At 37.1% G+C, this 24,651-nt stretch overlaps 1 pseudogene; it reads right to left on the bottom strand.

The window, feature by feature from the left end:
* Positions 1-340: 340 nt before the first annotated feature.
* On the bottom strand, positions 341-23,763 carry LOC124994209 (gem-associated protein 7-like; annotated as a pseudogene).
* Positions 23,764-24,651: the final 888 nt, after the last annotated feature.

Genomic DNA, 24,651 nt, shown 5'->3' with positions numbered 1-24,651 from the left:
TGCAACCTCTTAAATAAACAAATACCTACTCTTCAGTTCATCCTCCTCCAGTCCCCCAACGTCCCACCCCAGTCTTCAGGAACTGGCATCAGGCCCCTATTTCTGTAGACACTAGAGCTCAGTGAATAGAGCATTCCCTTCAACAGAATTTAGAGTCCCTAGGATTGCAGATTTTTACATCTAGACCCTGGAGACCTCAAGAATCCAGAGGAGCTTGGCTCCTCTAGATTCCCGGGGAGCTCAGAACTCTGTGAGGCCCAGAGTGCCTGGCTCAGGAACATTTGGAAGCCTGGGATATTGTGGCTAAGTCCACAGCAGAAGTGTGACCACAATAATATCTTCACAGCTTAAAGGTATATGAAATAATGTCACTACACTGAAACAGTGCCTCAGCCTGAACACCCATGGGAATCTGCAAAGACAACACGTAGAAGTTGGCCAGGTCAGTGGCTCCAAAGTGGATGGCCATATGCACACCCTTGTGGAGTGTGAAGCTCACCTGGCAACTCACCATGGCCAGCAGGCCGCGGAAGTAGGGCTCCTAAAGGGCTGTTTGGGCCCTCTGTTCCTGGATTGTTGAAGGATGGAACACTCTTGGAATTCAGTAGCCACGTGCTTCAGGGGGCCCCTGTGTCCATCGAGGACAAAGCCAAGACTCAAACCATCAGGGGCCTGGGGGAGCCAAAGCACAGGCACAGAAATGGCCAATGGAGTCTGCAATGTGCCAGCAACATGGGCAGCTTCTGCTGCTCCCACTTCTGCACGGCCCCAGCTGCAGAGGCCTGGGTGGGACACTGGGTTCCACAGGTCCACATGGTCCCCACCAGCTGGGAGGCTTGTCTTGGGGCCCCACCCCTCATTGAGTTTTAATATTTTCTTTGAATACTTGTTGTTGAATAAAGAAGGTGGGGGGTATGAAAAATGGTGGAATGAGACAGACATCATTACCCTATGTACATGTATGATTACACAAATGGTGTGAATCTACATCATGTACAACCATGGAAACGAAATGATGTACCCCATTTGTGTACAATGAATCAAAATGCAGTCTGTAAAAAATAAATAAATAAATAAATAAATAAATAAATAAATAAATAAAAGAAACTCTGTACTCATGTTACATACTCATTTTTTGATTATTGATGGTTGCATGTTCATTTTGTCCTTTCAGTCCATTCCATTTTATGATATTTCGGACATGTTCATATTACTGTCACCCAAATAATGGAAAAGAAAACACTGTAAAAGAGAGAAAGTAGAGACACTGTCCTTCCATGTCATGAATGAGCCCACAGTGAGGGCCAGAGATTTAAGAACTGTGGGCAAAATTAAGGGACCAAGAACAGGCCTGAGTAAGGGGGGAAATAGGGATATTAGTTCTACTAGCAAAAGGTCAAAAATTCTGCCAAAAACCTGAGGGATCTTGGAAGTGGCTCTTTTCTTAGTCCTCTGATGAGACTGCAGCACTGGTTAGCACATGAATTCTAGCCTGGTGAGACCCTGGAGCAGAGAATCCAACAACACTTTCAACCTATGAAAACTATAAGATAACAGATATGTTGTTTAAGTCTGTAAATTGATGACAACTTGTTGTGTGGTATAGAACACTGATAACTGGGAGTGTGAAGCTATTGCATCAAGTCCCTCAAATGGAAGAGCAGCTTTGGAACTGAGCAGCTGGTGAAAGTTGGAGCAATTGTGAAGACTATGTAGCCAAAGACTCAATCACCTTGAACAGACCATTGGCAGAATTATGGACTTCAAAGACGCTGCCACCCAGGACTTAGAGGAAGTACAGAATACATTATTGTAAACCAGAGAAAGGGGGGATCCCTGTCACATAACAGTTGAATGTTTAGCAGGTATGTGAAAAGCAGAACCTGTACAATATGTATTTGGTTATATTGCGGGGAAATCTCCAAAAAAAAGTGTTGACGGTGCTGCCTGGTTTTATTTTACTGTCTGTCGTAATATGTGAAAGGAAAGAGAGAGATTGTGGCAGGAGGGAGTGGGGGAGGTGAGATGTAAAACAAAAAGTTTTTACAAAAAGGACAGGATCATTTGGGAAATTCTCAGTCTCTCCACATAGCAAAAGATTCTAAAGTTAAGAGATTTGCTGCAGGAAAGTGGACTCTAGAAAAAAAGATTGTTTGTCACTGGACAACCTCTGGCTAAAACCTCAGATCCAAACATCAAGAGTATTCAGTCACATATCAAAGGCTACTTCAAGATATCAAGGGTGCCCCCTGCAGGTCCTCTCAATCTGACCATAGGGCCTCTAGGAAGTTTAAGGGCAGTGTTTCCCAGCCATATCAGCATAGAGAAAAGATTATCTCCAAAAGACCTGAAGGTGTGACTTTTGTTTAAAGGAGAGAACCCCTTGGAGATCCACAAAAAGACCCACAAAGTTCTTGAGAAAATTATTTCAGCAGAATCACTTCTACCTTGGACTAGAAGGCTCTAAAAGGAAGCTTTTGGACCCCCAAATTCTACTGCCACAAAGTAGGATGACAAAACTACTCAGCTGCATACATGTGCTACATTTCATGGAAAAAAAAAAAAAAAGATTACTTAAAGACAGAACCTAGGAACTAGAGGATGGAACCAAGAGCCATAGAGAATAAACTTTAGGCCTTGAAATCTAATGAAAGAATTCTGACTGGAATTTTGGTCAGTTGGATTTCAGAACTGCTTTGGACTCATCACTCCTTTTAGCCTTCCATGTCCACCCTATATCCCCTTTTGAACTAGAATGTCCTTAATCAATATCCTACATCCACCTCACCATTGTACAGTTGGTGTTTTGGAGGCAGATGATTTCACAAGCTCACGGATGGAGAAAAATAATGCCCCAGCAAGTGGACTTACTCCATTACACTCAGGACCCTTGTCTGCACCTGAATCTGATTTAGATGTTGACACTTTAGACTTTGAGCTGATCTTATAATGGAATGAGATTTGGAGGAGACTTGGAAACAGTTAAATGTGTTTTAAATGTGGAATAAATATGCATCAGTGGGGGCCAGAGACCTAATTGTAGCCTAAAGATCCTAAGGTGGCCCCATGTTGACAACCCATAAAATCACTTCCCCTTGAATGAAGGAACAGGCTTGTTTCTAACCAATAGAACATGACAATGTGATGGAGAAAAATATCACTTTCAGATTTCTTCACTGTGATTAATAAAACTGTTTTTAAAAAGGTAACTTCTGAAAGAGTTCTTATTCATTTGTGTTTACTTTGCCCTTGTTAAAACACTTTATTCTCCCTAAATTATAAATCTATGTTGTTTATTTTTTCCTCCTATCATCAGCATTCAGTGGCATCTCCAGACTCTCATTAATAGAAGAAGGTTATTATAATATTTTATTCGCACATGGATCTCAACCTAAGAAAATTACATGTGTATAAATGTATCCATGAACCCAAATTAATAAAAAGGGCCATGTATCTATGTTCTGTACGTGGAACTGCCAAGCCAGAGATTATTAATACCTGGCAGGATTAATAATCTGATTCCATCTAATCTGATTCCATCTCATCTATTCCTTTCTCTCTAAGCTAATAGCAAATTAGTCCAAAAACTTTTGTATTTTTAACTGGATCTTTGTTCAGCTGCATTTTGCATCTTATCAATTGGTCTCCTAGTTTTCAAATTCAGCCCATCAATGTTCATTCCTTTTTTTCCTATTTTTGCCCTGCTCAGGCCCAGGGCAGACCTGAATTCACCAACAATCTGAAAAAGAGAAAAACCAACCTTCACAACAGGGGTGCCAAGGGGACACAGAGTCCCCAACCTCTGCATAAAGAATATCCTTATATTAAATACACAATAAAAATTGGTTATAACAAAGGAACCAATATGCTTTGATATATTCCAAAATTCCATCCTATTTCTTCTTCCATGAAGGATAAGATGTTAGGGGAGAAAAAAACCTCTGATTGACCTAAATTTTGTTTCTTTCTCTTCTGCCATTTTCACCAAAAGCATCCTTTTTTCTTTTGCCTCTCTCTTTGGACAACTTTATCACATCCTTCATCATCCTGCATCCAAATATTTAATTGCAAAAAATGCACACAACAGCAACTTAAACCATCACATTAACCCAATTTTCTAATTTCAGAAACCAAATTTTTTTCCTGCTAACAAAAATCCTGAATTCGTTAGATGAAATATAGTATAAGCTTCAGATACACAGTTCTGTAACTCTCACAAAAGTTTGTAATCTTAAGCAAGCTTTTAGATATCTATATATACCTAAAAGCTAACGTAAAAATAATTTTTGTTAAGCATCCTGTGAATGAATATTATTTATTAATTCACATACATGGAACATTCTTAGTGAACATGGTATTTAGGTAATAATTAACAATGAAAACAAATTTATCAAAATAGAATATAAAATGCTAATTACAATCCCAATCCCAGATATTTTGGTATTGTTGTAAACATCTCACAACAGCATTTATGCTTATCACTACTACTTTGTGATAATGATAGCTATTGGGGCACAAATAGCTCTTACTTCTTCATTTGTGAATAAGGAAGCACATTAAGTACTATTACAGATATTTTAACAATTAAAACTTAATGTTATAATTTTTCCTTATTATCTAGCATATTTACCTTATGTATAAATACATTATTGTTCATTATTTTGAGAAGGGATTCATAGGCTTTACCTGATTACCAAAGGAGTCCGTGGCACACACAAAATATATTATGACACCCTGTTTTAAAACTCAGGTACAAAATTTTTTGAAAGTTAGGTACAAAATAAAAAGAAAAGAAATTTTTATTTTTCTAATCAATTAACAAATTTATAACAAAATAAGTCTCTTCAGATTTTCATTTATTTAATGAGAGTTTTAGTACATTGTATTTTTCAAAGAATTTATACATTTCATCTAAGTTGATATATTTGTTGGCTTGAAGTTTTCTGTCTGTTCTTTTTTAAATTTTTTTTTATTTGATAGAAATAGAAACTGGCATTTTAGTCTTACTCTGTGATTTTGGTGGCAGTCAATTTAATGTTTTTATAATTTGTTCCAATTACATGACAGTAGAATGCACTTTGACATGTCATACAAATGGAGCATAACTTCTCATTCTTCTGGTTGTACATGATGTAGAAACACACCAGTAGTCACATATGCACATAGCATAATAATGTTCATTTCATTCTACCATCCTTCCTACCCTATTGCCCCTCCCCTCCCTTTGCTCCCTACTGCCTAATTCAAAGTACCTCTATTCTTGCCCCCAACACTTACTGTGAATTAGCATTTGCATATCAGAGAAAACATTCAACCTTTTGTTCCTTGGAATTGGCTTATTTCACTTAGCATGATATTCTCCAATTCCATCCATTTGTTTGCAAATGCCATAATATTATTCTTCTTTATGGCTGAATAGTATTCCATTGTGTATATATACCAGAGTTTCTTTATCCATTCATCTGTTGAAGGGCATCTAGGTTGGTTCCACAATCTAGCTATTGTGAACTGAGCTGCTATAAACTTTGACATGGCTGTGTTACTGTAGTATGCTGATTTTAAGTCCTTTGGGTATAAACTGAGGAATGGGATAACTGGGTCAAAAGGTGGGTTCATTCCATGTTTTCTGAGAATTCTCCACACTGCTTTCCAGAGTGGCTACACCAATTTGCAACCCCACCAGCAATGTAAAAGTGTGCCTTTTTCCCCACATCCATGCCAACATCTATTTATTGTTTGTGTTCTTGATAATAACCATTCTAATTGGAGTAAGATGAAATCTTAGAGTTGTTTTAATTTGTATTTCTCTAATTACTAGAGATGTTGAACACTTTTTCATATATTTATTAATTGCCTATATATCTTCTTCTGTAAAGTGTCTGTCCAGTTCCTTGTCCCATTTATTGATTGGGTTCTTTGTATTTTTGGTGTAAAGTTTTGTAAATTTTGGAGATAAGAGCTTTGTCTGAAGTGTGTGTGGAAAAGATTTTCTCCCACTCTGTAGGCTCTCTCTTCACATTCTTGATTGTATCCTTTGCTGAGAAAAAGCTTTTTAGTTTGGATCCCTCCCATTTATTGATTCTTGCTTTGGTTTCTTGTGCTTTGGGAGTCTTGTTAAGGAAGTCTGATCCTAAGCCAACATGATGTAGATACAAATTTTTTATGGAACCTATTAATGCAGTACATCCCTTTACTTCTCAGTTTCCATGGTAACCGCAAACTCTGTCCTTTAAGTCATTAAGACAGCAGATTTTCTGAAGGTATGCTTGCATACTTAGAAGACCCGAAAACTCCACCTAAAGACTGCTAGAGCTAATAAACAAATTCATCAAAATAGCAGGTTACAAAATCAACATACAAAAATCAATAGTTTTCCTATATTCCAAAATTAATCTATTGAGAAAGAAATCAGGAAAACAAATCCATTCACAATAACCTCTCCCACCCCCACCCCACCCCCAAAATACTGAGGAATAAATCTAACCAAGAAGGTGAAAGACCTCTACAATGAAAGCTATACTACACTGAAGGAAAAATTGAAGAAGACAAAAGAATATGAAAAGACCTCCCACGTTCATGGATAGACAGAATTAATATTTTTTAAATGGCCATATTATCAAAAGAAACATACAGATTCAATGCAATCACCATCAAAATACAAAAGCAGTCATAAAATTCATTTCAAAGACTGAAAGACCCAGAATAGCCAAAGCAATTCTAAGTCAAAAAAAGCAATGTTGAAGGCATCACAAAGTTTGACTTCAAATTATACTACAGAGCTATAGTAACAAAATCTGAGTGGAACTGGCATAAAAACAAACACATAAACCAGTAATAGAGAATAGAAGACAGAGTCAAAAACCACACATCTATAGTCACATGATCCTTAACAGAGGTGGAGAAATGAAAAGACTTTTTAACAAATGGTGCTGGGAAAACTGGTTATTCATATGTAGAAGAGTGAGAGCAAACCCTTATCTCTCACCCCGCACAAAAATCAACTCAAAATGGATCAAACACTAGTTCATCAGTGGATTGGCACTGGGGACAAGGACCGAACTTTCAGTAACAAATTGGTGACCCAGATGGCATCTGAGAGTAGCCCCTGCTCCAGCTTTCTTGGACAAACCTGGCTTTCCAAGGAACCCTCCTTCCATGCTGAGGTTGCAAGGTAGCGGGAGAACTTGTTGAGAGTCAGCTACTAGAGAACTAGGAGATGGATGTGTTTGAACCAAGGTATTCCTATGAGTAAAGGGAGTGAGGAACAGTTCCAGAAACTGATGAAGTCCCTTTTGCTTTGGGAAACTCCTGACTTCCCTCCCTGAATGGTACAGATTGCTCCATCTTGGTCCACTCTAAGAAAAAGGGAACTGAACATAGTAAATTTGTGACTCCCTTAATCATCTGGTAAGTTCCCTGGTGTGCATGCCAAGACTTTTTTTTTTTTTTTTTCTTTTTCCCCACAGTGCTGGGGATCAAACCCAGGGCCTTGTGCCTGCAAGGCAAGCACTCTACTGACTGAGCTATCTCCCCAGTCCATGACAAGACTCTTGATTCCACATATCTGGTTCCTCTTTGTGGAGACATCTGTTGCTCCTCTGGTATAGCAGTCATGGTTAGGTGGGACTCAAGAACCCAGTGATATTCACTCCCTTCTGGTCTGTTCTCATCTGTTAGTTGGTAATGTGTTTAGGAATTCCCCCTGATTATCTGTGTTTTTGTTTGTATCTGTTACTAACCCTTTTAAGACATGGGTAATGCTGCATTGATCCTATATGTAGTCTCGGGAAAGATCTTGACTGAAAGGGCCACATATAGGATAAGCTTGTCTAAGAAAAAAATTATATTTCACTGTAACAATCTGGCCTTTCTAAATTATTATACAATCTTTCAGCTAGAGTTTGTTTGTCAGAGATTTTGAAGTAAGTGGAAGAAATTCTGTATGTGCTGGTCTGTCTGTTTTAAAGGTTCCTACCTACTGGCTGTGGTTTCGGGGATCCTCTCTAGTTGTCTGTCTCTGTTTTATTTATATCTGTTACTGACCCTTTGAGACCCAGGCCATGCTATGTCAATCTTACTGGTAGTCTCTTAGGAAAAAAGATCTGAATGGGCCACCTATAAGTATAAGCCTAAGAGAAAAATGTTTTACTGTAATACAACCTGGCTTTTGAATGGTTTTCTGGATTATTACACAATTTTGCAGTTGGATTTGTCTGTCAGAGGTAACAAATGGAAGAAATTCTGTATGTAACAGATATTTATGCAGTTGCATGATGAGTCTGAACAGTCAGAAACTAAGTTAAGGGTGCAAAAAGTCATGCCTCTGGTGTGCAAGGATAGCAGAACACCATAAGAGGGTTTTTAAAAGATTTCAATCCTTTCAACCCTGTGCTGGAAGTGCCAGCTCTGTTTTTCAGCCTGACCCCAGGCAGCTGCAGATCATCTCACTGTGGGTCAGGGACACCAGCCCTTGGTGGAGGGGGGGAAAAAAGAAAAAAAAAAAAAAAAAAAAAAAAACAGGAAAGTCACCTGGGCTGTAGAAAAATGGGCAAAGGGAAACTGGTCTCTGCCTGTTTTCCAGTCCCTTATAACCATACGGGGGTTGTGGAGATTGCTGACCACAAAGAACATGACAATAGGTTCCAGCACTGTTAGTTTATGACCTGGGGACAGGAATGTTCTCCCCTTTTAAGATTTGACAGGATACCCCATTTGACCAGGGGATATCCATCACTGGGGCAGAGTAATTCTTGCTATAACAGTATCCAATCAAACTAAAAGTATGAGGAGAATGACAGGGTAAACAACTGTACCCCAAAAAGAAAAAAACAGAAACTAAGGGCATCCCATGTTTTGTTGACAGCCTCTGCAAAGGGATCTTCAAGGAAGCCTAAAGAAAAGGATAGAAAGATCTTCCTCCATTGAATGCCAATATGCCTAGTATAACAAAAAGACCCAAAAGGAGACTTTGGGTACAACTGACAGTGGAGAATTCACTTAAAGTTGATGATGTGGTGATAACAATAAGGGAGACTAGTCGGACTCAAAAATATCTTGTCCTCCAAATCCTTGAATAGAGATAAACGATTAAGTAACAGTTTTTGTATATGCCGGATTGTCCAACCCTCTCCTGGGATAAAATTCGTTGTGTAAATTAAATGCACAACAGCGTTCATAAGGACTGTTTCAGAATATGAATTTAAGAAAGGATCTGATACTAGAAAACATACATATGAAAGTTATATATGGGAAATGTATTTTAGTATGAAAAATTAGAAGGCAAAAGAAATTTTCTGAATGGAAAAGTATTTTGTATGGTAAAGTCATATTCTCGTGCTAAAGTCCAAGATGAAAGAGAGGACAAAACTAAGGATGTGAACAAGTTGTAGAATGTCTAGTAATGCAGATTTGTGGAAGGTAAATCTCAAAAAGTTTGTGTATGTGATCAAATTGGTTAAAACAACGTTGTGTTCAGTTAGAACACTATAGCTGACACTCTAAATGAATGTGACTAGACATATGTATACATCTGAGTACTGTTTGTATGAGCTTTATCTAAGTGTTATGTAAAAACTTGTAAAATGAAAGTTTATATAGTCTTACCTGCAAGGTAACAAATATGTGCTCTTTTTTATACATTATATCTGATATAGAAAGTTCACACTGCCATTTGAAGAAGTGGCTTATGTCTATTTGATTTGACTAAATCTATTTCTGATCATTAACACTGTTCCCTAAATGTATGAGAGATTTAAGGTTATCCTTTGATTTTTAGCTAGTACTGCTGACCCATGCAGAATTGTGATTATTGTTACCATACCCTATCTAATCTAAATTTTACTTTAAAAGTTAAACTTAGTTAATATAAGGACATCTGTGTAATTGTGATGCTAACCATTACTGGTTTATTTGTATATTAGATGTGTTCATGTTCCTCCAGAATTTAAACCTTTTAAAATGAAAGCTTGGTAGAGCACTTTATCAAGTTGGAGTTTTCCAAACTAAAATTGTCTGTAGCAATGGTCTCCTACAGATTTATATAGAAATAACAATCTTTGTTGGGTATTTATTCCTTCATTTAATGTTTTGTAACTGGATAAAGGTCACTTGTTGTCAATAAGTTATATATAAAATTTTGTGTTACTCTTTACATCAGATGGAAATTTAAATGTATTTTTGGAAGGTAAACACTGATTTGTTCAAAGGTTGGCAATGTGGAACATGAAAACATTTTGCCACTTTTTTCACAAAAAAAGTTAAGAACTCTCTTAACCTTTCTGTTTGATTCATGTTTCAGATATAATGTTGAATCATGTTAACTGATATTCAGATAGACTCAATAAACGATACATAAGAACTTTGTAGAATAATACTTTCTAAAAAAAGGCAAAGATCAGCTTCAGAAATAAACCATTTTAAGATTTGTCAAGAGCTGAGTTAAGGCTCCGTTTCTCATCTTTCTCCATGTTCAAATGGTTCCAAATTAGATTAGAAAGCTTAAAATTGTGCTTAAAAGATAGATTTTGTTGTTGTTGTTGTTTTAAAGATTACTATGATCTCTAACTAAATAGGGGATATAACACAAAATGTAAGTAAAGTTTAGGGCAAATTATAAAAGGTATTTAGGTTTGTAAAAGAGTTTTAAAAGAAAGTAAAACTTACAAGTGACTGAGTTGACAAATATATGGGTCTTTGTAGAAGCTAAATAGATATCAAAGATACTTTAGTGTTCATTTTGTATTTTTTGTATTTTTCTTGTAAAACTTTATGACTGTTGTCTGTTAGTGTTTTGCAGATGTACTACTTTTTTTTGGTCTTCTTTTTTATATTATTATTATTGTTTGTTCTATTTAGTTACACATGACAACAGAATGCATTTTGATTCATTGTACACAAATGGAGTACAACTTTTCATTTCTCTGGTTGTACACCATGTAGAGTCCATCATTTGTGGAATCATACTTTTAATGGAACAACCTGAGTTAATTTAAGACTTACGTCCTCACCAGTGGGGAAATATAATAGTGGTTCACTTTCTACTTTGAATATAGCCCTTGCTTCTCTGCCACTACAACTTATTTTTGAAACATTTGAAACAGACATGTTTCTTTCTCTTCCTGCCCTAATCTTTCCCTCTCCCTAATCTTGGGGAAAACAGGATTACCTCTCTTCCCCAATCTAGGAAGAGTTTTCTGTCCTGGAGCACACACCCACCACAGGAACAAATAATTCAGACTTAGGGATGGTACCAAGAAGATCTCAGAAATAACTATCTCCCAAATTAACAAGTGAATTACAACTTATGACAGAGAACATGTGGAATGTAACCTTTGAATCACCTCTTTAAAAGCCCCCTGTCCTGCCTGATGGGCAGAATTGAAGCCTCTGGCCTCTGGGACAGGATTCCCCTGTATTTCTCCTTTGCTAGCAAAACTATAAAAGTTCTTTTTCCTTTTTGTAAAAAATAAAAATAAGAAGAAGAAAGAAAGAAAATCTCCACTGAAAAGGAAACACTTAGAAATGTGAAGACAGAACCCACAAAATGGAAGAAAATCTTTGCTAGCTATTCTTCTGACAGAGGATTAGTATCTAGAATATATATAGAACTCAAAAAAAAAAAAAATGACCCAACCAATAAATGAACAAATAGACATTTCTCAAAAGAAGAAACACAAATGACCAACAAATACATTTTAAAATGTTTAACATCCTTAGTAATTAGTTATTAACACCCTTAGTAATATCAAAACTACACTGAAATGTTATCCCACACCAGTCAGAATGGCAGTCATCAAGAATATGTACAATTATAAATGCTGGAGAGGATGTGGAGAAAAGGGAACACTTTAATGGTACTGGTGGGATTGTAAATTGGCAAAACCACTATGGAAACCAGTATGGAGATTCCTCAAAAGAGTAGGCATCACCATATGACCCAGCTATACCACTCTTCAGTACTCATGCTAAAGAATTAAAGTCATCATACTACAGTGATACATGCTTAACAATGTTTATGAAAACACAATTCACAACAGCCAAACTATGGTACCAGCCTCGATGTCCATCAACAGATGAATGGATAAAGAAGATGTGGTATACATACACAATGGGGATTTTTTCAGTCATAAAGAAAAATGAAATTATGTCATTTGCAGGAAAATGGATGAAACCTGAGAAAACTATGTTAATCAAAATAAGCCAAACTCAGAAGGTCAAGGGTTATGTTTTCTCTCAAATGTGGAAGCTAGAGAGGAAAAAGGAAAAGAAAAGGCAGGGAGGATCTCATGAAAATCAAAGGTAGTTCAGTAGAATAGAGGAAAGGGACTGTGTTGAAGGAAGAAGAAAAGGAAAGAGGAAATACTGAGAAATGCTACTGGCCAAATTATATTGTTATATTGTGTGCATGTATGAATATATAACAATAAATATCACCAGTATGTACAATTAAAATGCACCAATAAAAATGTGAGGAAAAAAAAGACTGCAGATATTCATCCAAGCTTTAGTTGCTATTTGCATCTAGTGTGCTTGTCCACAGGCAAAAAAAATGTAAAACCATAAACTCATAAGAGCTGTTTGTTCCCTTCTTTTCAAGAGTTTTCTAGTCTTGTTTTCTTTATTATGTTTCTGATAGTCTTTTTAATCTTTTTTGACATAGTTTAAGTGGAAGTTTGGTCTAATAGGAAATACTTCACCACAAACCAGAATAGAATCACTTGTTTTTCCAACCAATTAAATAGGAGAAAAATGATATTAGAATTAACATTTTGCTCCCAGTGCCTCAGGAGGTTGAGGCAGGTGGATTTTGAGTTCAAAGTCAGCCTCAGCATTTGTTGGTAAATGGATAGAGTTAGAGAATATGATGCTAAATGAAATAAGCCAAACCCAAAAAACCAAAGACTGAATGTTTTCTCTGATATGAGGATGCTAATTCAAAATAAGTTGGGGGATAGGGAAGAACAGAGTTACTTTATACTAGGTAGAGAGGAGTGAAGGGAGTGAATGATAGTAGAGCAAAACAGACATTCTTACCTCATGTACATGTATGACGGCATGACCGATGTGATCCTGCAAAACTATAATCAGAAAAAATGAGGGATTACGCTCCATTTACATATGATCAAAATGTATAAATGCATTCTACTGTCTTGTACAACAAATTAGAACAAAGAAATATATAAAAAAAAAAAGTCAGCCTCAACAACTTAGCGAGTCCCTCAGCAACTCAGTGAGACCCTGTCTCTAAATAAAATGCAAAAAGGGCTGGGGATATGGCTCAGTGGTTAAGTGCCCCTGGGTTCAATCCCCAGTATTATTAAAAAAAAGAGAAAGAATTAACATTTTGCTCTGTGTTAAATAATGAATATGAATTATGTTATATTTTTAAATCATTTCTTTATCTAACATGCTAAATTATTTTCCCACATTCATCAAGTATTTCACTAACCAACAGTACTCATGGTGTCTAATAAATATGAATAGAAGTAACCACTTATTATTTACACTTCAATTACTCTACTAAGTGCTTTATATGCACTATCTCCATAAATCTTCATATCAATACTACAATTTTGCAGTAGTATTACAGAAAACCAATTCTCATTTTACATACAAATAAACTGAAATCCAGAAAAGTTAAGTAATTTGTCCACACTACATGGGTGGTATATGGTAGAATGAAGAAATTCATGTATATAAACACTGTGCTGAACTATCTCCTAAAAACATATGTTTTTCTCTGGTATTATCCTGAATTTTTTGTTGGGGAGGGTACCAGGCATTGAACCAGGGGCGCTTAACCACTGAGTCACATCCCAAGCCCTTTTTATATTTTATTTAGAGACAGAATCTCACTGAGTTGCTTACAGACTAGATTAGCTGCTGAGGCTGGCTTTGAACTCTTAATCCTTCTGTCTCAGTCTCCAGAGCTGCTGGGATTATAGGCGTGTGCCACAGTATTGGGCTCCTGGATCATTATTGACCACAAAAAAATGGTAGCTTATAAGGATAAATTTGTCTAATTAATCCTTATTTTACAATGTTGTATGAAGTAAATAATAAGTAAATTTTAAAAATTTTCTAATTATGAGATTTTATTAATTATAAGAGCTTAACTTCAGAACTAAAGTTTATTTCATTGTGATTTTTACCATGTATTATTAATGTATCAGAAATTCATCATACATTAAAGCAGGCTCCAGATATCTTAGACATGTACATCTCATTTTTAATTTTTATCTGCAAGGCAAGAAGTATATTCAATCTGGTTGGTAACACTGCAAGTAGTTATGTTATAACTTTACTTCTGCCATTTAGAGAATCTCTCTCCCTTCCTCTCCTCTTCTCTTCTGCTCCTTCTCTCCTTTCTCTCTCTCTCTCTCTCTCTGGTTTGCTCTTATCATAAACATGACATGCTGTAAGACATGAACAAATGTGTACTTAAGCAAAATAGTTGTTTCCTGAACTTGCCTCCCCATGGCACTCTAGAGATTCATACTGTTACTGATTTCACAGGTCTCTTGTGCATGTGAATTTCCATGAGAGTCTATTCAACTGGGGTAACTAAGAAGAAAGAACAATGTCCCTCTATACAAGGTGGGTTCTGCATTGTCCCACACATAGACTGCTGATGGCCGTGGGATGGCAAAGTCATCTTCATTAGACGGAATTTAATAGTGAATCAAAGTTCTTGTGGAGAATAGACTGATCTAAACTTTAGCCTCCCTTGGGCCCTGCTGAAAGATTAGAGGGAAAGAGTAGGGCCTTAGTAAGTTGAATGTATCAGATTGTTTTTCACTAATAGTTCTCTTGTAAAACTCTGAAAACCACCCAGTTTAACCCCTTAAAATAGAAAAGAGAGAGAGAAAGAGAGAGAGAGAGAGAGAGAGAGAGAGAGAGAGAGAGAGAGAGAGAGAGACATGGGGGCAAGATAGAGGAAGAAAGAAAAAAAAATTCAGTATACCACAGGCATTGCTTTCATTGCTTTTTGAGATGTGCTATTATCACTGTAGCAAGTTCCATAGTTTTGGGCACATACACATGCCCAAAATCTGTCCCCATCAAAAGTAAAATTGTTCTCCTGCTATGTATATTAGCCCCCACCAACTGTCACAATGCTATGACTTTAATAAAGAATCTATAAAATCGACTTGTGATTGTTTTTAGTTTTGGTTGTGTTTTCCGTTTTGTTCTGTAATCAGAGACTCCAAAACTCAAGCTAAGGATGCAGTTCTTTGATAAAATCTTGCCCAAAATATTAGAAATCAGGAAGAGTTAACAGCGGGAGAAAAAGGAGGAGCAGCACAGGTAAAAAGCATGAACCAGCACCTGTCCAGCAGGATCAGACACAGTTAACAAGAAAAAAGGAAGGAGAAACAAATGTGTTAGGTGATCTTTAGTCCAAAGAATTCTCTGTTGGACAACTGGGCATTTTGCTCCTTGCCTTTTATTTCTAACTTCCTTTCAAAGAATTCGTTAAGTGAAAAGAGAGATGATGGCAGCTCGCTATATCAAAGCTCAGTTATCAGTTGGCTTATTCCAGTATCTTTAGCCTTTTGTGGATGCCTATGATGTGTTGTGCAGTAACCCTGGAAAGTCAATCTTATACCATCAACTGCCACATAAATGTTAAGGAGTCTGAAAAAAAAAATCACAAAATAGAAATTGTTACTCTCTCGGGTATAAAGTGGCACTGATAAGAATTAATGTATCCAAAAAGATTTAGATTGGTTTCTTTTTCCTTTTGGGAGAGGGGGATGGAGAAGAGATTGATTGTTTTTTCAATAGGTTAAGAAGGAAGGTGTAAGAGGAGGAAAAGACAATGGAGATTTTTTTTCCCCCTGGTCAACTCTAGAATTGGCTGTGAGCATGTTGATCCATTTAACAGTGAAATAAATAAGTACAAAGCTTACTACCACTAAAATAAAATCTATTTCATTTTACGTGATATTTTTATTTTAAAAAGTTCATAGAAAGCATTAAATATCAAGTCACACTTTAAAATGGAAATGCATCTTTTGGGGGCTACATGTAGTACTTTTGCTCATTCCCTAACAAAAGACTTCATAAACTTGAAAGATGGTGTGCTGATCAGGATCTCCCTCGTCAGTTGCCCTTCCCTGGAATCCTGAAGAGACTGGAATGAAGTTGCTGTTTACAGAAGTGTGGGCAAGATTAAAGGAACCTGGAGATGAGTGAACCAAGGACCAGCAAAATCAGGAACACCTTAAGGCTACAGGGCAAGTGGAAGAAGCTATGTGTCCAGACCAGATAAGAGTTCAGTCATGTGACAGGGCGCTACCATGGAACCAAAGCACAGAGACAGGCAGGAAATACCCTGTCCTTGTTCTCTTGTCTGCTCATTTCCTCCATGACTCCCTTTAGCCAAATGCTACAGAAACCAGAGGACAAATGTACTTAAGGTTGCTGTCTTCAAAAATCAGAATTTTCCCTTTTCAGGGGTGTAAGGCAGAGAGGAGAGCAAAGACAGGAAGAAAATTCATGGTGGGGGTTCCAAACATAAAAGTACCAACAGAGATATTGAAAGAGAATTGCTTCCTTTCTAGAGGAGAAAAAAGAAAGGAAACCTGAATGACAGACTTCAATATATGAGATGTCAATTCTGTTCCTGACAGTAGCTTCATTACTGGTCTCTTCACTGTGATGGATCTCAGGTTTGATGCATTTCATTATTAGGAAAAAATATTTAAGAAAGGAAATTTAAAAAAAAAGACATATGAGAAGATTTTCTTTATGGATGACTTTAACCATAATAATAGCAGGTATAATCTGTTTATTCTAGTTAGCTACATAGATTCTATTCTATCTTAGTAGATTTATATGAGGTAATCTTTATTTTGTTAAACCAAAATCAAAAATCAAAATCATTTCTATTCCTTGGAATGCTTGGGCACTGGGAAGTGTTGTATATTGATTTTAGTCTGAAAATCTACTCTTGCTGCAATGAAATGAGCATTTATGAGAAAAGTTTCCTCATGGGAAAGAACATACATTATATCACACTAGAGTAGAGCTGGAGGGACTTTAAAGATCAAATCTAAAACTTTTACTTTTCAAATGAGGACAAAAACCTAGAGAGAGAGTAGTCATTTTCCCATTGTAACATGTTAGCCAAGACTCAGTAGAAATCTGAGTAGATTTCCTGACTCTCCATCTGGGTTTCCCATTCTAATAATATAGTTTCCATTTACATTTGTCTATATAGTATAGTAGTAGATATGTCAAGGAAACAATAAATTTCTAAGTTGCCTTTTAAAATTCAGTACACAAATGTGTTATCAGCAAGTTAAAACTATTCCCTTAATCTTTGTAAGCCAGGTTTGAAGGTACCATCAGGGTAGAGGGTGCCCTCATGAACATGCCAAAATTTCCTAGGCTACTGTATCGAGCACCTTTCTGTGGATGATGAGCCTTGAATCTGTGATAAACCAACTGTTCATTTGGACGCTTAGGCTCTCTTGACCTCAAGTTTTTTCCCATAAATTCAGTTCATTCTTTTTAAAAAGCTGTAAAAGTAAGAATTTTACCTTGCTGTGTTTTTTTTCCCAATACCATCAAAGAAATTTCCAGGGCTCTCAGGGAATTTCCTGGATATAAATCAACTTGTCTGACTTTTGGTTTTATTTTATTCTTCCACAGTTGCACTCTCTAATTACTTAGTCTGATCACTTGCTGTTCCTATTTCATTTTTAATGTCTGCCATTTTTATCTATGCTGTCTTGCTTTATTCTACTTCCTGCGGTAAGCAATGTCATAAACAGAGGGCCCAACCTTCCAGGCAGGTGTATGCTTGCTGTGTGCTTACAGATAGGTCACCGAAAGTCCATGCAAATGAGGGCACTTTGGGAGCAGCAGAATTTCATCTGGAGTAGCAGGTGTGTTGTAGCAAAGAACTATAAATGACTCTGTCTGAATGATGGTTGTTGATGTTTCTCTATGCTTTATTCTTGCAGTTCACCTCATGGGTCATGTTGTTGACATCTGAACTCCACAAAATGGTCACGGAAACCTCTTGTGTCTAATGTTCCACTAGGTGAGCTACTGATTTTCTTAGGACAGAAGATCACCAAGTGTCTGCCACCAGACTTCTCAAATAAAATGTACAAACTTTATCAATGAGATTGTTCAAGGAACATAGGAACATGTTATTTGGCTTCTGGCAATAAAAGTTTATGAAAGTTTAGTCTCCTAAAGTAGATTACAAAAGAAAAATAATTTAATATGTATTAAAGCAGAGAGTACCCGGCGTGTATTTTTTAATCTCTGTAGTCAGAATAGCATTACATGTTTTTTTAAAAATGCCCATCGATAAAGATTTTAAGGTGTTAAAATAGACATACATCTTTCTAGAAAATCTTAACTTCTTGCTTTTTATAAGGTGGAAGGTTGTACAATCTGTGGTTCTCAAATGCTTACCTGTGGTCTATGACCAGTCTGTGGCAAAGACTTAATCAAACAATATTTAAAAGACAAAAATAATATTAAGGACAAAGCGAAGGCTGTGTGGAGGGCGTGCGTATGTGAAAGAGCAGGAGGTGGCTATCACATTGCCAACCCATTTTTCACACAAAGGCCCTGCTTTCCTCTGAAATTCTACCTTTCATACTTTAGAGAATTAAATGATAATAAATGATAGTTGATTTTTTAAATGTTCTTACTTAACACAAAGTACTTAGCAAACCTATGTCAGTACCCCCTCCTCAATTTTTAAAAATTCCCTGTACATATCTGTGAGATGTATACATCTAGTGCTGTGAACTGAGTGTTTGGGTCCTGCCAAAATTCATATGTCAAAACTCTGATCCCCAAATACTGTGACAGTATTTGGAGGTAGTGTCTTTCGAGGTAATTAGGTCATGAGAGCAGAGCCCTCTTGAATGGCATCGTGCCTCTATAAAATGATCTCTCTGCCTACCAAGTAAAGCCACAGCAAGAAGGTAATTGTTTCCAAGTCAGGAAGATGGCCTTCACCAGATACCAAGTCTGCCTTCACCTTGATTCTGGACTTCTCAGCCTCCAGAAGTATGAGGAATAAATGTGTAAGTCACCCTACCTCTAGAATTTGTTATAGCCACTCAGTTAAGACATCCAAGGCAGTCCCATGATACTGAAGCTGGATCCAAGAAAGCACTGGATGATCCAGTGTAGTGGAGCTATTCTTACTGTGACTTAGTACAATTGTTGTTGCTGATTCTACAGCCAGAAGATAACAGTCCCTAACATTCAGAAGGTCAATTAGAAGTTTTGAATTCTATTAAAAATTACTGATACCTTTTTTGGATTTTCCTCATTCATTTCACTATTATTACCTTTGTTAATATTCTCCTTACTCCTCAGCATGCCATCTCACTGACATTTCTATAAAACATTGAAATTGGGATTTTCCAAAGAATTCAAGTTAATATACACTGCTTATACTTAGATTATCCAGCAGAGAAATCCTAATAATTTGAATAGCCATCCTCATACCTCTTGCCCTAAGAATTAAAACCACTGAAGTTTACAACTCAGGAAAGCAAATGGCCTGAGACACCAATATAAAAAATTATATCAGTTGGACATAGTGGCACACACTAGTAGTCCCAGCATCTGGGGAGGCTGTGACAGGAGGATGACAAATTTGAGGCCACCTGGGCAGCTAAGCAAGACCCTACCTCAAAATAAAAAATAAAAGGGCTGGGAATGTAGCTCAGTGTCCCTAGATTCCGTCTCCAGTACCAGAGAGAATGAAAGAAAAAAAAAAAAAAAACTATTTCCAATTTCTCTACTCTACCTAATAATTGTATCATTGAGCTGTTTGATACATATTCACTGAAAATTATTTATATAAAATTATTGGTGGATAAAGAGAAAGAAAAGTAAGAAGCTCTAGTCATCAGTGAAAGACTCAGGAGTGTCGGTCTATTATCATTTTAACAGAAGAGTAAAGGCTTTGAATTGACTTAATTCTTTGGGCTAAAAACACTTACAAAGAAATTCTATACCTCTCTGAGTTCTTGGGTAGCTTCCAAGGGGCTGGAACTAGATCAAGCCAACTGGGCATCTACGACACCATGTTTAAGGAGGCATGCACTCTGCAGAACCTGCGAGTGCAGAGCAGGCACCCATGAGACTTGCCTCCTTGAGTTCTGGGTTCTAGGTCCCTTGTTTGCTCCATCCTAGCCCAGTCCTAAATCCACTTGTTAATGGATCTGGTATTTAATAACACATTCCCCAACAACAGAAGAGAGGGTAAGAGTTAACTCTGCTAATCTAATGAACTTTAGGAGTGGTGCCCACTGAAAAATGAGAGGACCTTCCTCATGCATCAGTGAGAAAGAAAATCAAAACAAGTCACACGCTTTTCATAGTTTCTATGCAGAAAGTTTCACAAGGTTGTTATTACTTAATTAATTAATTAATTAATTTTGGTACTGGGGATTGAACTCAGGAGCACTCAACCACTGAGTCACATCCCCAGCTCTATTTTATATTTTATTTAGAGACAGGGTCTCACTGAGTTGCTTATGCCTTGCTTTTTACTGAGGCTGGCTTTGAACTCATGATCCTCCTGCCTCAGCCTCCCGAGCCACTGGGATTACAGGAATGCACCACCAGGCCCAGCTGTTTAGTATAATTTATAATCTCCTTAATTGTAAATACATAAACAACTACCTTCTAAAAAATTATTCAAAAGGTGCCATTTTCAGAAAATGTGTCTTCCTCAACCCTTCCTCCTCTGAGAATTGTTAACTGCCATTAGCCTTCAGGTCTCTGCACTTTCTGCACTTTCTTGCATGAACTAAAGCACTTCCCCAAGTCTATTTTTGTGTCAGCTTGTTTTGTTCTGATACACAGACTAAAAGACAATGATTTTCTTAGGGACGATGCCTATGTGAGAGAAAATGGGGGGAGGGGTGGGCAGAACAGGCTGGGGAGCCATTAGACTGTGCTGAAAGTTTGATATGGAATAAAGGAAAAAGAAAGGGAAGGTTGAATGAAAGCGTACTAAATGATCATCCAGACATGAGAGGGATCAGCAAGGCCATCAAGGAATTCTTGAGTTCAAATTGACCACCAGAGTAGGCCTATGTCTCCCTAGAGTTGTCTTGCTGTAGCATTTCTACCACGCTTGGCCGGAGCTGGGGGGAAGCCTGTGGGAAGCAAGCCTTAGTGCCAGGGCTTGGCACCTCAGCCCCTTTGTTAATCAATCGCCTTGTAGCTGGACGTTTGCAAGACACATTCTCATGCCACCACAACTATGATTGTAGAAATTTAATCTTTCACACCCCTCAGACCTCAGAATTAGGACTGGTGTCCCTTGTGTCCCTGATTCGACTTTTAGACCTTTACTCCTCTACTTTCTTTTAAAGTCCAATTTAGACCTTAAACTAATCAAAACAAACAAAACTCAGCAACTTTCAGGCTTGTGCCATTCATGTAGTCTGTCTTCTGAGTTTCTTCCTCATTCATCCAAGTCTTTACTGTTTGGCTTTAGCTTCCTTCACTCTAATTCTTTCCAATATATAAGGTAAATTGAACACATGGGTCTTTCAGTTCCTCAGCTTTTCTATTATCTGTGACCTTTTCCTTCAAACCTCTTCTATATACCCTTTAAATATCTCAATAGTATGTTTTCTAGGAACCTAGTAAGTGTTCTGCTACTATAACTAAATAGTTGAGATTGGATAATTTGCAAAGAAAAGAGGTTTACTTAGCTTACTGTCCTGGAGGTCCAAGAACATGATGCCAGCATCTGCACAGCTTCTGGTGGCCTGCATGCTGTTCCATGCATGGTGGAAAAGTGGAAAGGGAAATGGGTACATTAGTAAGAGATCTCATAGTCAGGGAGAGAACAAGAAAGGCAAACTTGCTTTACAGAAACCCACTCTCACAGTAATTAATGAAGTCTCATGGTTTGGATATGGTTTGTGTATCCTCCAGGGTTCATGTGCTGGAAGTTTGGGAGTTACCCCCAGGGTAACAGAAAATGGTGGAAACTTTAAGAGATGGGGCCTGGTGGGAGTCCATTGGGGTCCCTGCTCTTAGAAGAGATGAAGGCAGTTCTCACAAGAGAGTTTTTATAGGAGCTAGCCTGACACCTCTTTCTCTCTCTGGCTTCCTTATTGAGAAGGAGCCACAATGTGAGTCATCTGCCATCAGGCCTTCCTCAGAGGTCAAACGAACAGGGCCACTGGATCCTGGATTTTGAACTTCCAAAATTGTGAGCTTAAATAAATCTCTTTTCTTCTTAAGCAGTTTTCCTCAGATATTTTGCTAGGTCATGAAAAGCTGACTAATATAGTTGAATTTTCTAAAGGTTGTTTAATTAATTTCATTTTTCAATTTTTTGTTAGTTGGATTAAGGTAAATCAAGATTCTGTTTGACCACTTTTAGTTCTGTGTGCCCTGTTTTCAGTATGCTTCAGTCTGGATGACGAGGAAGGAAAACTATGTTACGCCTAGTGCCAATTCGTTCACAAATATTCATAAAGTACCTCAAGTTACCAATTAGTTTTCCCCATATATCCAAATACGTTTATTTTGTATTCGTTCTTTTTTAACAATTCATCTGTAGTATCCTCTGTGATACTGTTTTCTGAACTTTTTCAGTTTATCTTGAAAAAAACATTATGCAAAAAATAAGATGAAATGGTGGGCAGATCATGTTAACGAGCACAAAGCAACATCTCATAAATGAAGAACTTTCACTGGCACAAAGTTGACCTGAGATAGAGAGTGAGTCTAAGTGTCCGATACAACAATCAACAGGCAATAAGGATCCACCACAATTAGAAATAGAGCAGACAGAAAGCACGCAACTGGCTATTACTTGCCATTGTTCCACAGAAGAATTACTTTAAATTCCAATCAAGACAGTTTTGTCTTGTAGACTGGGGGTATTTTGAGGGGTGGGCTCACGGGAGTGTTATTAATCCTCCAACTCACAATAGCAGACTTCAGTGTACTGCCCTTCCACACTGTATGGCTCTGACTCAACCACAGAAAATTTAGTTATTGTGTTTCAGTCTGAATTAAATATCTTTGCAGTAGCAATTTCACTGAAATTTGAGCTAACCTAAACCCAAAAGGAGCAACTAATATGCCATTTTCCTTACCTTCTAAGTAGGAACCAAGACAAATTCTAGATTTGCCATAGTGCTCAATATATTGATTAAGCTTCATGAGCCAAAAGAGGTAAACATCTATTACATTATTTCGCAAAGAGAATTTTGTTCACATACATCAGATTCTGTTGAAAAGAAATGAAGTAAAACCCTTTTTTTCCTCCATATTTAAATCAGTAAATATGGTATAACAGAATACTTCACTAATGGTTGAATTTAGGTTAGGGAAAGGAAATATTTATGGTTCTCATTGTAGCTTTCAAATATTTTTTCAGTTAAACCGAATCTATAGTAATTTTTTCAAAACATCTCTCTTGTGCTTTAGTTTGGATGGGTTAGATGTTACCCACAAAGGTACATGTGCTGTAAGTCTGGTTCCCAGTGTGGTAATGTTGAGAGGTGGCAAATACTTAAGAGGTAAAATTTTAAGAGGCAAGCCTTAGTGGAAGGTAATTAGGTCACTGGGGGGTGGTGTACACTTGAAAGGGAATGATGTAGTTCTTTTGAGACCCCAGTTAGTTCTTACCAGAATGTGCTGTTTAAAAAGTGCAAGTCTGGCTCTTGAATCACTCTGGCCTCCCATCTCACCATGGAGAGCCCTCCTCAAATACATTTCCACCATGATGCCATCTGTCATGTTGTATCACAGCCAAGGGGGCCCTCACCAAATGGTAGGGCTGCCTGATCTCGGACTTTCAGCCTCCAACATAATAAGCTAAATAAAACTCTTTTCTTTATAAATGACCTTACTTTTGATATTTTCTTATAGCAACACAAAATGAACTAGTGTATCTTGCAAATAGTTTCTTATGTAAAAAGAAAACTTATCCTTCTTATAAGTGATCTAATGAAAACCTGTGATATCTTTACATTTTTCCTAGAAGAAAAAAAAATCGCCATTTTTTTTCCTTCAAAGAAGAATATGGGTTCTTTTTAAAAAAATTTTTTTTTATTTTTTACAGACTGCATTTTGATTCATTGTACACAAATGGGGTACATCATTTTGTTTCTGTGGTTGTACACAATGTAGATTCATACCATTCGTGTAATCACACATGTACGTAGGGTAATGATGTCTGTCTCATTCCACCATTTTTCATACCCGCCTCCCTCTCATTTCCCTCTACATAATCTAAAGTTCCTTCATTCTTGTCTCAACCCCTTTATTCAGGAGCTATTCATCCATACCATGTTTTAATTGGTGAATCTCTAATTTCAAATATTTCACCATGTCAAAGACACAAGTAAATTTACTAAGTGGTATCCTGCCACCTATTTTCTTCTCTGAGTCTGTAAAAGCTCCATGAGAAAAAAAAAAGATTGAGAAAGAAGAAACTGCTCTAAATATTTTCAAGCAGTAAAGTAATTCTTAGAAAAATGAGTTAGAGGTTACTGTGAAACCTCACATCAACAGAAGTCCACATGCCTGCCTGTTATTGCTAGAAAAATTAAAAGATGGCTTCTACTTCCCTTCAGTCACACAGATCTTGATGTGAAGCCACCTCCTAGTGGAATCCAACTCTGA

This window comes from Sciurus carolinensis, chromosome 10 (genome assembly GCF_902686445.1).
Source record: "Sciurus carolinensis chromosome 10, mSciCar1.2, whole genome shotgun sequence".
NCBI classification, from domain to species: Eukaryota; Metazoa; Chordata; class Mammalia; order Rodentia; family Sciuridae; genus Sciurus; species Sciurus carolinensis.
The sequence above is the reverse complement of the archived record's forward strand: the minus strand, read 5'-3'. Positions and strand labels throughout refer to the sequence as shown.